At 45.1% G+C, this 14,643-nt stretch overlaps 1 protein-coding gene across 1 annotated transcript in view; it reads left to right on the top strand.

The window, feature by feature from the left end:
- The window catches only part of UST (uronyl 2-sulfotransferase), a 276,063-nt gene that overhangs the window by 101,804 nt on the left and 159,616 nt on the right, over positions 1-14,643 (top strand). The window lies entirely within an intron of this gene.

Here is a 14,643-nt window from a genome sequence, read left to right as displayed (position 1 = left end):
GGGAGCCTGGCTCGGCTCCGAGGACTGCAGCTGACCGGACTCTGGGCACAGAGTTTCCCCCCAGGTGCAGCCATGCTCTCAGTTGGGAACAGGGAGCTGAGAGCCCAGGTGGCTGCCCCATTCCCAGTGGGGAGTGGAGAAGCCCAGTGCAGCTGTTCCCTCCCTGGTGGGGGGTGCTGAGAAGCCCAGTGCAGATGTGCCATTCCTGGAAGGGAACTGAGAGCCTGGGCAACAGCCTGGTCAGAGTGGGGAGCCAGGATCCCGGGGTGGAGCATGCTTCCCTGTGGGGAACCTGGGTGGCAGCCCGAGCCAGGAGCCTGGGTGGCAGCCCGGCAGAGGAACCAGGAGACAGCTTTCTTGTTAATTTCACAGCTCCCGCAGAGCTGTGAAATTGACAATGACAACCAATAGATGTAAGTACGCAGTGTCTGCAGGGGGCACTATGTCACCCTAACTACACCGATATAAGCCTTATGCCTCTCGTGGAGGTGGAGTTATAATGTCAGTGTAGTAGGGCACTTATATCGGCAGGAGCAAGGCTGTAGCATGTATGCTAACATAATTAGGTCAAAGTAAGCTGCCTTACGTTGGCCTAACGCATTAGTGTAGACCAGGCCTCAGTATTTGTGCTGCTAGTGCCAGATAGTAGAAGGGTGGTAGGTGGCAAATTGGTAGATTATAACATAAAAAAAATTAAAATTAGCTGTGTTTTATCAACTAGTAAATATAATATGGAATACACGAGACATAATTAATATTATTGCATTTTAGTATTAGATTGTGACTCTACATATATGGGAATAAACCAAACTGATAGATGCACCCTTAATTCTGGAATAACTGTGTCCACACTAGGCAATTTTACCTCTTTAACTGTATCATTTTCTAACTCAATGTAGTTATAGTTGTACAAAATAGCTGTAGGCCAGCCCCCAAATCACTGCCTTCATTGACGAGGGATGTGAAAATGGCCTGCATGCTGGCAGCAACTGCCAGAACCATTGTGCAAGCATAATGTTTCCAGGAATGCATGTGGTGGAGGTGTCAAGTACACTTCTGTACGGGGTTAGGTAAGTGTAGTGCCGGTCCAACTCTTCTGGCCAGTGAACTGTGTGGCACTGTAGCCTTGCCCCTGCTGTGCTCTTTATCACCTACTGAGTTGCGGGCACTGCTTTCCGAGCATTTCAAGAATGCAAGGACAAAGATTATGTCTGGCCTCTGCAAGAAGAAAAGTGGTGACAGGCTTTCTGTGCATCCAGGTACAAGCTAGCCATTAATATATATGATTCTCTGAAACCTTATTTGGTGTTACCTTAGCTCTGAGACTTTCCAGAAAAGACCTATAATAAGACCATTATAATGACATTGTTTTTGCTGCTTTATAAATAAATATAGTGAGTTTTCTTAGAAAGGAAGGAGTAATCTTGCCATGCTATTAATTTTACCATGTTAATTTTATTTTCTTAGGCATAGAATAATATGGTGATGTATTTATATCCTGGTAATGTAAATGTTTCCTTTGCAAGGTTATGTACTGTGCAAATGATATACACTGACAAGATAAACATTTTTTAAAGGTTTCCTTTCCCAAATTATTTCTCATTTTTCTCTGTTACTTGTAACAGAGGTAATAAAAAAAAGGAAAGGGGCGGGGGAGAAATCACATGATATACTGGCGTTTTATAAATAGCAGATTGGCTTTGGCTGTGGATATGTTTTAATATGATACTTTGCCAGGTGAACTCATTTCAATGGGAGTTAGGTACTTAGGGGCTTTTGAAAATTTCACTAGGTACCTATCTGCATCTTTGAGCACCCGAAAACCTGTAAAAATCTGGTTCTAAATCACTTAAGTGCTTTTGAAAATTTTATCCTTAATCTCTCAAAATACAACAATACTTCCTTTTTAAACATCACACTCCCTCTCCCAACCCCTAAGCTATATTTTTTTGTCTAATTGCACCTGAAGAGCACAAGTATCCTTATGGGTTTCCTGCATGAGTAGTTATGAAGGTAGATCATTATAGTCCTAGCAGAGATAATAAAATAAACTTAAGTAAACTCTCCACTTATAACTGTTAGGGTAAAAAGATAAAGCTAAATACTGGTTTTTGTCTTGAAAAATTGTAGTTTCCTGCTGAGGGTCTCGGTGGACCACTTAATGATCTTTCCAAATGTTGTTTGTACCGTTAACTAACTATTGTAAAGTGCTTTGGATAAAAGCACTATATAAAAAAAATTAATAAAAGTTTTTTGTTCTACAAATAAAAGCACACAACTCAAATTTTAATATCACTAGTCTTACCTTTCTAATGCGATGGATGTGCCCTCCCTCCCCGGCCACGGCAAACCCCAGGCTGGGGCTGGGAAGGAGGGAGGTCTCTCCCTCTCTCCCCTGCTGCAGCAGCCACAGAGCTGGGGCTGGGAAGGAGTGGGGGGGTCTCTCCCCCCATGTCCCAAATTGCCCCCACTGCATCCTCCCAGTTACCCCCTATTCTCCCCAAGGCCACCACCTCACCTTACATGTGCATCTTCTGCAGGGTCCAGGCACCTAATTAGTGGAGCCATACCTGCACGGCTCCACTAATTAGGTGGGCGGCCCTTCGTTCTCTCATGTGTGGCCGCCCAGGTGCACACCTTAGAGGGAACTATCCGCGGACCACCTGAATGGAGCTCGCGGACATAGTTTGAGAACGTCTGGTCTAAAGAATTGCTTTAGAGCTGGCCTCCAGTATAAAGTACTCTGTGCTTGAAAAAGTAAAAACAATTCTTATTCCAGACCCATATTTTTCATGTTTGATTTAGCACTCAGAAATGCCTTCCCAGGCCAATAAGGAAAGGACTGTACTCTAGATTAAGATAAGATTTTTTTTTTTTAACCTTGAAAACTTTTTTCTGATTTGCATGCCAAATTTAGCATTTTGTTCCTCTTATTTCAGGAGTTTTGCATTACACAAGAAAAGGGCTGGGGGGCATGTGCCATAATGCATAGTAGCAACAGTTCAGATTTATCAATGCCAGACAATTTCGTAGTACAGTCTGAAAAATTTACCTTAGTTCTCTTGTCTTAAAGATTCCTGGCTAATCTGCAATTTCTTTCAGAGCTTCCCAGTGCCTTACTATCTTTAGTATATTCACTTAGTACAGTGTAGTGTCTATCCCTTTTTTTTTTTTCTTCTTTATTTCACTCCTCTTCCAGCTGGCAGATAAAGTTTCAAACTTCTGATGGCAAATAGTGTAGTCTGAAGTGTGTCCCGTGCTTCACTAATATCTGTGGTACTCATAAAATCAAATCCATGTCCTGTTGATGTCATCATGCTTAGTCTTTGGGTTGCCCAATGTGAACTAGATGTTTTGAGCAGCCTGAACATGCTCAGATTTGAATTGAGTGCTTGTGCAACTAATCAAAGTTCTGGGCATTTTGTCCAACCAGCCTCAGTTCTGGGTGTTTAAAAAACAGTACAGCAGGGCAATAGAGTGTAGTCTTATGTAAGTGCTAATTATCTTACATTTTGAAGCACTTGCCTAATTGCCTCTTTAAAAACATTTGGAGGGCATAGGTTGGGATATAAACATCTTGATTGTCCCAACAGCAGCACATTTGTAGCCCTCACTTATTTTTCTGTTCACTCCTGTTTGTCTAAACATTAGCAAAGCTGACATTTAGATATTATGCAGATACTTCATAGTATCAGAGGGGTAGCCATGTTAGTCTGGATCTGTAAAAAGCAACAGAGAGTCCTGTGGCACCTTTAAGACTAACAGATGTATTGGAGCAGAAGCTTTCGTGGGTGAATACCCACTTCAAAGTGGGTATTCACCCACTCCAATACATCTGTTAGTTTTAAAGGTGCCACAGGACTCTCTATACTTCATAGTATTTGTTTAGGGCCAGATTGTTCCCTCAGATCCATAAGTTCTATTGATTTTGTAGCATTGCATGATTAGGTAGGTGTATATGTTATTTACCCTCCTTTGAAGCATCAGCTATTGCCATCTGCTTGAGGCAAGAAACTACATGCACCCTGATTCTCATTCAGGCAGCTTCTGTGTTTTTATCTAAAGCTAAATATTAGGCTGTTAGAGTTGTAAATTATGTAGTGATAGATGAATGATTCCAAGGGGAATGACGTACATAAATTGGTAGATAGGATTTGGCCCTTAAATCCATTGTTTAAAATATCAGTGTAAATAATTTTTTAACAGGGCTTCTTATTTTACTACACCTGTCAGCATGCACTTTTTTTAATGTGCATAATGCATAGTTGTAGAAGCCCTTGGCTGTCGCATGCAGTCCTGGAATTCACTTATCCTGAAGTTGTATTTTTGACTTGTTTAATTCATCTGTGATCAGTCCACTGGGTGCTACTATGGGAAGCTCTGCAATGTTTTTATAACATCTGTGATATTAATAAGTGAGAATTACAGTGTGCTCTAAATGAAACAAAAACATGAAAAGGGCATTTTGGAGATTTAAAAAGTAAGTTTTAGAATCAAGTTGATTCTAATTTTATACATCTGCTTAAAAAGCCCCTTAAAATTTAAAAGTGTTTGTGCATTTTAACTAATGAACAATGATCAGCTGCCCAGGACTGATGTAAATAATGCCTAATAACCACAGTCTTTAATTTATGATAGTGAAAAGTAACTGTGGCCCAATTTGCAATCAATTTAGAGGTTGTGCAGAGAACCTTCTTATATTTTGGCATTCAACATGGCTAGGTACCAAATAAGAATATTTTGAAATAGTACTGATTTTTTTTTCCCACGTGAAGAATTGAAAATAGCACTTTCAGAAAAGGACAAGTTTTTGGAATGAGAAATACCCAGTGTGTGGCTCATAGATTTTAGTAGATGACGGCAGCTCTCAGTCATACTTCAAAATGGGTCAATAGCAGCAGCTTTCCCAAACATAAACAAAGAAAGTGAGCTGTGCTCACTGCTGCACCTACTAAGACGCTATTGCTCTGGTGTTCTGAGTATACTTTGGCAGTATACTGATGGCAGAAAGAGCAAAAAAGCAGATTTAAAGTTGGCTTAAGTGGCCAGCTAAGGATTTACTGGACATAGAGGAATCCTCCAGTGACACAACGCTGGTGTAGCTAGCCTATGCTATCCTCCTTCTCAGTCCTCAGTGTAAAGGACTTGGACAGAGCCATGCAGCATTCCAGCCATCCCCAGGTGTCAGAACAGACCCTTAGGTGCTGTTGCAGCTAATCATAACTTAAAGCAGCCTTAAAGTTGCTCTAAATTGCTCTTGGGGACTGAACCGCCCCCTCGTTGGCCCTAGGATCACGAGGTATAAAGATGACATACAGCCAGCCAACTCGTCTTCACCATCTTTGGGTCCTCTGAGCACAGTTTCAGCCAAAACCAAGAACTAGATCCTATTACTTTAACAGTAAAAATTAACCCTTCAAATAAAGTCCCTAGAATTCCTAGATTTCTCTGATTGCTTCAAGTTTTCAGGCAGGTGTAATTACAAAAAAAAAATTATGTTCTGGAGTAAACTTTATTTATCTTTCCCATGTAAAATGGAGCCCAAGTAGTATCTGTGGATGAAATGTTAAAAAAAATTCTGTGCAGTTGGTGCAAATTAGTGACAGTAATAGAGAAAAATAAATTGATGTGTTCCATGTGTGAATGTTCAGCAAACAAAAACGAAAGTAAATGTATTTTATTCCAGTCTTCAAACTGACTGTTTTCTCAGCTCTACTGTGCCTTTTTCCCCAGTACAATTGAGGAGGTGAAACTGGCACTTGGGGACAAATATCACAGTCCTTACTCTAGCAAATCTACCATTGAGGTTAATGAGAGCTTTGCCTGTATAAGAATCATAGAATCATAGAATATCAGGGTTGGAAGGGACCTCAGGAGATCATCTAGTCCAACCCCCTGCTCAAAGCAGGACCAATTCCCAACTAAATCATCCCAGCCAGGGCTTTGTCAAGCCGGGCCTTAAAAACCTCCAAGGAAGGAGATTCCACCACCTCCCTAGGTAACGCATTCCAGTGCTTCACCACCCTCCTAGTGAAATAGTGTTTCCTAATATCCAACCTAGACCTCCCCCACTGCAACTTGAGACCATTGCTCCTTGTTCTGTCATCTGCCACCACTGAGAGCAGCCGAGCTCCATCCTCTTTGGAACCCCCTTCAGGTAGTTGAAAGCAGCTATCAAATCCCCCCTCATTCTTCTCTTCTGGAGACTAAACAATCCCAGTTCCCTCAGCCTTTCCTCATAAGTCATGTGCTCCAGACCCCTAATCATTTTTGTTGCCCTCCGCTGGACTCTTTCCAATTTTTCCACATCCTTCTTGTAGTGTGGGGCCCAAAACTGGACACAGTACTCCAGATGAGGCCTCACCAATGTCGAATAAAGGGGAACGATCATGTTCCTCGATCTGCTGGCAATGCCCCTTGTTATACAGCCCAAAATGCCGTTAGCCTTCTTGGCAACAAGAGCACACTGTTGACTCATATCCAGCTTCTCGTCCACTGTGACCCCTAGGTCCTTTTCTGCAGAACTGCTACCTAGACATTCGGTCCCTAGTCTGTAGCAGTGCATAGGATTCTTCCGTCCTAAGTGCAGGACTCTGCACTTGTCCTTGTTGAACCTCATCAGGTTTTTTTTGTCCCAATCCTCTAATTTGTCTAGGTCCCTCTGTATCCGATCCCTACCCTCCAGTGTATCTACCACACCTCCCAGTTTAGTGTCATCTGCAAACTTGCTGAGAGTGCAGTCCACACCATCCTCCAGATCATTAATAAAGATATTAAACAAAACCGGCCCCAGGACCGACCCTTGGGGCACTCCGCTTGATACCGGCTGCCAACTAGACATGGAACCACTGATCATACCCGTTGAGCCTGATGATCTAGCCAGCTTTCTATCCACCTTACAGTCCATTCATCCAGCCCATACTTCTTTAACTTGGCTGCAAGAATACTTGGGTAAGAGCTGCAGGATACAGTCCTTAGCTTCTGCAGCTGATATATACGTGAATAAAGAAGCTGTGCTGTAGGCACTTGATGACAGATAGAATCTATTGAAGTGGGTCTCTTTTTGGACAAACTTCCCATGGGATCCCTGTCATGGATCTGATGTTATTGGCAGCTGCTCAGGTATCAGCAAAGCCCTGTGCTTAGCACTTGTGTGACAGTACTTCAAAGCATAAAGTGAATACAGAAATGAGTGTGGGTCAGGATTAGGTCAAGAAGAGAACAAGCAAAGCACATACCAATACACAAGCTGAATCTGAACAGAATTTTACTAGTACAGTAACTGAGTTGAAGCCATTACAAAGATATTGGGGCTGTGGAGCCAGTTACTAAAGAAATACAAATGTCTTACATAAGAACGGGCATACAGATGCTCCCCGGGTTACACAAACCCGACTTTCGGAAATCCGGACTTATGGAGAAAGTTCCATAAGCTTGCCTTTTTTTTTTTTTTTTCTCCCCATAATTGTTGGAGATACATTCCCGACTTATGCAAAATTCAACTTATGCAAGCCGTTCCGTAACGTAACGCTTGCGTAAGTCGGGGAGCTTCTGTACTGGGTCAGACCTAAGGTCTGTCTAGCCCAGTATCCTGGCCAATGCCAGGTGCCCCAGAGGGAATGAACAGAACAGTTAATCCTCAAGTGATCCATCCCCTGTCTTGGTACCATCATCCTAGGTCTCACCCACTGCTAGCAACATGGTACAGTTGTGATAACAAATACGGGCTGTATTATTTTTACTGCTTTTGGCCATAGACAGGGCTACAGTTAAGTCTTAAATAAAATTGGTTGTATACTGTATGAGTCCATTGTCTTCTCTAGTTGTCAAGCAGAATTTTCTTTAAGGCAGCCTGTCTAAAAGATCATGTCATCATTCTAGGTATACATTTTCCTTTTCATTTCAGTGGGTGGGTGGGTGGGTGGGGGTGGGGGTGTAGTAGCACCCAAGATTTTTTTTTAAGTCCCATATATTTTATCTTCTCTTTACCTGTTAGTTTTTGGTCTGGCTCCCCATTTATTGTAGTATCTTGGACTTATTTCATGTTTAAACTCTAGTTTTTGACAGCTAAAATGTTGTGTACAGACTATCCTTTTTGCCAAAAGAGAGCTGCCTGTGGGTTTTTCCCCTGACTCCCTGAACATCCACTTAACCAAATGTAGTTTACAGCAGGGGTCTCAAACACGCGGCCCGCGGAGCTCTTCCCTGCGGCCCGTGGAGCTCCCCACACCCCCTCCCCCCGTTACTTCCTGTCGCCGCCAAACTCCCCTCACCCCCGCCCCCCTGAGTTATTTTCTGAGCCTGTTAAGCTCCCCAATGTTTGGGGCACCTGCCACACCCCAACTCCCTATCCTGAGCCCCCGCCACACCCTGCACCCCAACCCCCTGCTGCACCTCTCACCTCTCCTGCACCCCAACTCCCTGCCCTGAGCCCGCTGCCGCACCCTGCACCCCGACCCCCTGCCGCACCCCTCCTGCACCCCACACCCCAATTCCCTGCCCTGAGCCCCCTGCTGCACACCTCCCGCACCTCAACTCCCTGCCCTGAGCCCACATCACACCCCGCACACCTCCTGCACCCTAACCCCCTGTCTGGAGCCCCTGCCAAATCCCACACCTTCCCGCACCCCAACTCCCTGCTGCACCCCTCACCCCTCCTGCACCCCACACCCCAATTCCCTGCCCTGAGCCCCCACCATACCCTACACACCTCCTGCACCTCAGCTCCCTGCCCTGAGCCCCCATCACACCCCGCACCCCTCCTGCACCGCCTGGGGGCAGAGAGGGGGCAGAGTTGGGGTGAGGACTTCGGGGAAGGGGTTGGAATGGGGGCAGGGAAGAGGTGGGGCAGGGGCGGGGCCTCATGGAAGGGGTGGAGTGGGGGCGGGGCTGGGGGCAGCAAGGGGTGGGTGTCAGTGATGCGGCCCTCGGGCCAATGCACTCGTACTCATGTGGCCCTCGTGGTCATTTGAGTTTGAGACCCCTGGTTTACAGCTACAATTGTGGTCTTTTGGAGAGTTTTATTTCTGGGGTTTTTGTATGAGCAATATCTTTACTGGAGGGTTTTTGTTTGTTTGTTTGTTTTAAGAAACATTTTTGCCATTATAATGCTGTTCAGTCTGAGTGATTAATTTGTTACTGGTAAAGTGCCAGGTATAAAGATAAATCACATACTAGTTTGTCAAGCATTTTAAAAGCAGGAATAGTAGCAGATGTGTGTTTGATAGAATAGCTAAACAGAGCATTCCAATTCCAAAACAAGTGGTGCATATTATTAAAAGCAAATGATCCTACTGTGTGCGGAAGTCTAGGTTAAACATGGAGAAACAGCCAATAAAAGAAAAGAAAGCAGCAGCAAGAAATTCTATTCCTTTTGCTATTTTTGTTGGCTTTTTTTATTTCAGAGATAACAATGTGGTGCCTGTTTGTACAGAGAGGTGCTTATGAAAGCAAAATACGTTGTGGAAGTTTTCAAAAATGGAGCTTGTCAACATTTAGAAACATTGTAATATGTAAATAACTCGCAGTGATGTTTACTTGACTCAGTGGCTACTAAAAAAGCAAATACAGTGAATATCACTTTAACGTATTAAACCAGAAGAATTAAAACAGAGTCCATGCAACAAAGGCAAAAATACAAATACTGTATTAATGGATTAAATGATCTTTAATTGAATTGAATGGGTAGCTCTAATGGAGTGTGAAATAATGGTGTTACATAGTCATATTTGCCTGCCCAATTTAAGAGATGACCTTCATTGACACTTGAATATTTAATATGGTAGCTACAGATTCTGGGCATCGTGTTGTCAAGCAGCTGATATTTATATTATTATCTATCTATGTCCTTACATGATGCCCATCCTGATAGTGTCTGAGTGTCTTGCAAACATTAATGAAGTTATCCTCGCAACACCCCATAATGTGAGAAAGTATTATAATCCCACTGTTTTTGATGGAGAACTGAAACATAGTGGCTTGCCGAAGGTTGTACAGAGAGTCTGTTAACAGCCTGAAACTGAAACCAGATCTCCTGAATTTAGGGTTACCATACGTCCGGTTTTTCCCGGACATGTCCGGCTTTTTGGTAATCAAACCCCCATCCGGGGGGAATTGCCAAAAAGCCGAACATGTCCGGGAAAATACCGGCTGGGCACTTCCCCTCCCGGGCTCCAGCTGCACTGGGGAAGCGCCGGCCAGGGGCGCAGGGTCTGGGGGCTGCCCAGCAAACCGTGAAGCCGGTAGCGCTTGGGCAGCCCTTTTCGCGTGGCTGGGAGGGAGGAGGGGGAGTTAGGGAGGGGACTTTGGGGAATGGGCAGGGAATGGGTGCAGTTGGGGCGGAGTTGGGGCAGGGCCAGGGGTGGGAAAGGGGCGGGGCCAGGGCCCCGTGGAGTGTCCTCTTTTTTTATTTTTTAAATATGGTAACCCTACTGAATTTCAATCCAGTGCCTTAACACAAAACCATCCTTCACATTTTAAAGTACTGGTGTGCACCTAGGAGACTGTAAAAATTAGCTTGTTAGGTTTGATAAGTAGTAGATTGAATAGCTGTATGTTAGGAAAAGGGTGCAAAAGTTGATTTGTAATCTGAATCCTCCCAAAAGGTTTTGACTTAAAATATCTGAATTAACTGCTGAAACCCAGAATCATAGTTTCTGGGATATTTTGTGCTATTTACATACACTTGTACAAGAGTCTCTTAAATTATCTTTTTTTACCCATAAATTACAGTATTTCAAGAAGAAAACTCATAATTCTGGATGATATTCCACCACCATATATAAATGAGACAGAGTCCTATGGTAATTTTATCTGTTGAAAGATAGAGTACTGTAATATTTGTGAGTGCACTGCTGGGGAGAAACCTCACAAGCTCATTTTTATAGTCACTCAGGTGCAACCATATGTCCGTCAATCTACCATTTTATCCAAAGATAAATAAGTGACCCTGGACGAACTGTAGTGTGGGTAGTCTGAATTGAGTACTGGAGAATTATGTTCTGTTAGTTGCACTTTTATTTATTTTGTTTTTTTTTTTTTTTTTTTTGTAGATAGAGTCTTCTAGACAGGAAATTATTTTATTACGTTCTTCCCTGAAATAGTGAAGATGAAGGATTGGCCCTTTTCTGCGTGCATCCCGATTAACACGCAATACAGAATATCACTGTATTGGTAATTGAATGATAGGGGTGAGGAAAAGTACAAAAAGACTTCTAAATTAAAACCAGACAATTGCCATCAGTAGATAAATCTTTGGGCAATAATGCATATACTGACATACCACAGGAGACTCGAACAATAGTTAACTCTTCTTTACTAACTCTGACTCTTGGTCTACACTGGGGGGGTGAGAGAGATCAATCTAAGATACGCAACTTCAGCTACAAGAATAGCGTAGCTGAAGTCGACATATCTTAGATCGACTTAGAATAACTTACTTCGCGTCCTCGCGGCGCAGGATCGACAGCCGCCGCTCCCCCGTCAACTTTGCTTCCGCCTCTCGCCGAGCTGGAGTTCAGCAGCCGATGGGAGAGCGATCGGGGATCAATTTATTGTATCTACACTACACGCGATAAATCGATCCCCGATAGATCGATTGCTACCCGCCGATCTGGCGGGTAGTGTAGACATACCCTGGGAAATTACTGCCTTTGGAACAGAGAGGCTTATCCATAGGAGAATTTTGCAATAGGACACTCGGTTTCTGTGCATGAGAACATCAGTAGCCCCTAATGTAGACAATTTGATTTCTGATGTGAAATCTTTCACAGATGCTTATTAAATATTTTTGCTCAAAAGACTTCATATTTATTATTTGTTCTGATAGTATGAACAGACCCAATCTGGATTGTGTCCCCACTGTGCAAATATATAGTTAGAGATGGTCCATGCCTGGAAGAGTTTGTGTAACAAGTAATACATTAAACTCTCCAATAGCATATTGTGTTTCATACAGAAGTATCATTACATTTATCAAAAGCTGTTATGAAACATTTAGACTTTCTTTGTTACATTGCTTACTGTATCTAAATAATTATCCAAAATATCACATCCTCATTGTTAAAGCTTGACAGCTCTATACATCAATGAACCTTAAGGTGTAACGCGTACATGATATAATTAGTCTATTCCTGTTCACCTGCTAAGATGTCTTGCACATATTCAAAGTTGTGGAAATGTGTTTTTCAGATTATTTTTTGCTGTTGCAGACCTCCCCAGTATGTTTCTTTTTCCTCTGCTGTTTCTTCTTAAATCATCCATCAATAGTAATAAAATATAACAATGTATGGCTGTATCCAGTAAGGGATTAAATTACAGTATCAGATTCAACAGCATGAGTAATACATAACTTCACAAAATGCCATGTAAAAACAAAAAATACAATAAAGCAGAACCACCTTGATTATCCAAATGTCAGAGGACACTAAAGCTAATTGAGGCCCATTGTGTTATAAACTTAACTTTGTAGAGAATCATTTATCCCGGAGGATGTTTGTGGCATAGGGGTAGCAGCTGCCTGAGAGAGCTTGGCTGGGGAGGAGGCGGCTTTTGCTCTCTGCCTGGTTCAACTTCCGGGGACCCTGGCACCCAAGCCCAGGCAGGGAGCAGATGTCACTTCCCCAGCCAGGCTCTCTCAGGCGGCAGCCATGCAGGGCTGCAGAGCAGCGTCTCAGCGGCTGGAAGGGGCTGGTTCCGCCTCTTCCACTCCCGGCATCTGGGCCATGCGTTGCCCAGACCCCACCCGCCTCTTCCCACTCCCCGCTCCTCCCCCTCCAGCAGGCCACCAAACACCTGACGGCAGCAGGCACTTTGGGGGATGGGGAAGAACTGATTGGTGGGGCCTACCGCTGGGGGCGGGAGGAGGGGCCTGCCGGTGGGCGCTCAACACCCACTCGCCACCTATGCCTAGGAGCCCTGCGGCCTGTCTGGGCGATTTAAAAGGGCCTGGGGCTCCCGCCGCCGCTACTGTGGCAGGGGTGGCGACCAGGGACCCGGGCCCTTTTAAATTGTCCGGGCCCCTGGGCAATTGCCCCCTTTGAAGGGAACAATCTCTTTAGTGAGAAAATGGATGAGTCCCTGCCCTGTCTAAAGGATTCTTGGGTAACCTTCCTGTAAGGGAGCGGACTCGCCCCTGCGGCACCTCCTGCTGGTTGTCTGTGGGAATTGATCTTCCCAGCTCCGGAGTGCCCTCTGCAGGCCGGTGATCCACCTTACAGCTGGCCCCCGTGTCCCTCCTGGACCCGGTGCCCTATTATCTGGGGCGTTGCCCCCTGGCAGTAACCCCTCAGTCTTAGAGTCTCCCCTCCCAAGGGAACCCCCACCCACTATCCTGACCTCGCCTCAGTATAAGGCTACTGCAAGTCACCATCTAGCCCCACGCCCTGGGGCAGACTGCAGTATCAGCCTACTCATCACTGGCAAGGTTGGGTTGGACCTGCTGCCTTTCTCTATTGCTGGGCTGCCCCCCTGCAGCCCCCGTACTGGTCTTAGGCCCTCAGCTAGGCCCGCAGACTGGGGGTTTTCCAGGCTGGAGCTCCCCAGCTCCTCTAGCCTTCCCCCAGCCCTGCTCCACTCCCAGTACTCTACTCAGCTCCCTTGCAGCCAGACCCTTCTCTCTCTACGAGCAGAGAGAGACTGCTGAGCTCCTGGCTCAAGCCTTTATAGGGCCAGCTGGGCCCTGATTGGGGCATGGCCCCAGCTGAGCCTGCTTCCTCCCAATCAGCCCAGGTGTCTTGCCCTTCCACAGCCCCACTCCAGGGCTGTTTTAAACCCCTCAGGGCAGGAACGGGTAACAACCCCACTACACTTCCATTCAATCATGATTTATATACCAGCACCCAAGAGAAAGTTCCATAGACCACAACCATACAGGCAAAGACCTGCTTCCTTCCCTTTCTTCTACCACAGAATCTGCGAGTCTCCCAGGAAGCATGAAAGGCTTCAGAGAACTAGACAGACTGCTCCTCTACTTCTACATTCCAAACCCAAGTGTCTGCAAGGAAACAATACAGACAGTATTACTGAGAGCTGCAAACCAAGTCTACTGCCAAGTTCATCTGCCAGTACTCAATTTGGGGGCCATCTAATCCATTTCTGCAACAAGTGGAGGGACATAATATCTGACTGATGGGTCCTCAACATTGGTCATATAGGATACCTGATAGAGTTCCTGTCCCTCATCAGGGACCACTCTCACTAGGAAATGCTCATTCAGGGAAATAACCTCACTTCTCTGTCTGGGAGCCATAGAACCCACACTTCCTCAATACCAAGAAAAATTATTGTATTCAATCGAAGGGAGTATGGAGACCCATCCTAGATCTGACAACTTAGTGTCTACATCGGGGTGGGCAAACTTTTTGGCCCGAGGGCCACATCTGGGTATAGAAATTGTATGGTGGGCCATGAATACTCACGAAATTGGGATTGAGGTGCAGAAGGGGGTGAGGGCTCTAGCTGGGGGTGTGGGCTCTGGGGTGGGGCCAGAAATGAGGAGTTCAGGGTGCAGGAGGGGGCTCTGGGCTGGGGCAGGGGGTTGGAGTGTGGGAGTGGGGGTGACGGCTCCACCTGGAGGTGTGGGCTCTGGGGTGGGGTTGGAGATGAGGGGTTTGGGCTTTAGGAAGGTGCTCCAGGCTGGGACCG

This window comes from Terrapene carolina, unplaced genomic scaffold (assembly GCF_002925995.2).
Source record: "Terrapene carolina triunguis isolate 2854851 unplaced genomic scaffold, T_m_triunguis-2.0 Scaffold85, whole genome shotgun sequence".
In the NCBI taxonomy this organism is placed as follows: domain Eukaryota; kingdom Metazoa; phylum Chordata; order Testudines; family Emydidae; genus Terrapene; species Terrapene triunguis.
This window is presented reverse-complemented; position numbering and strand designations above follow the sequence as displayed.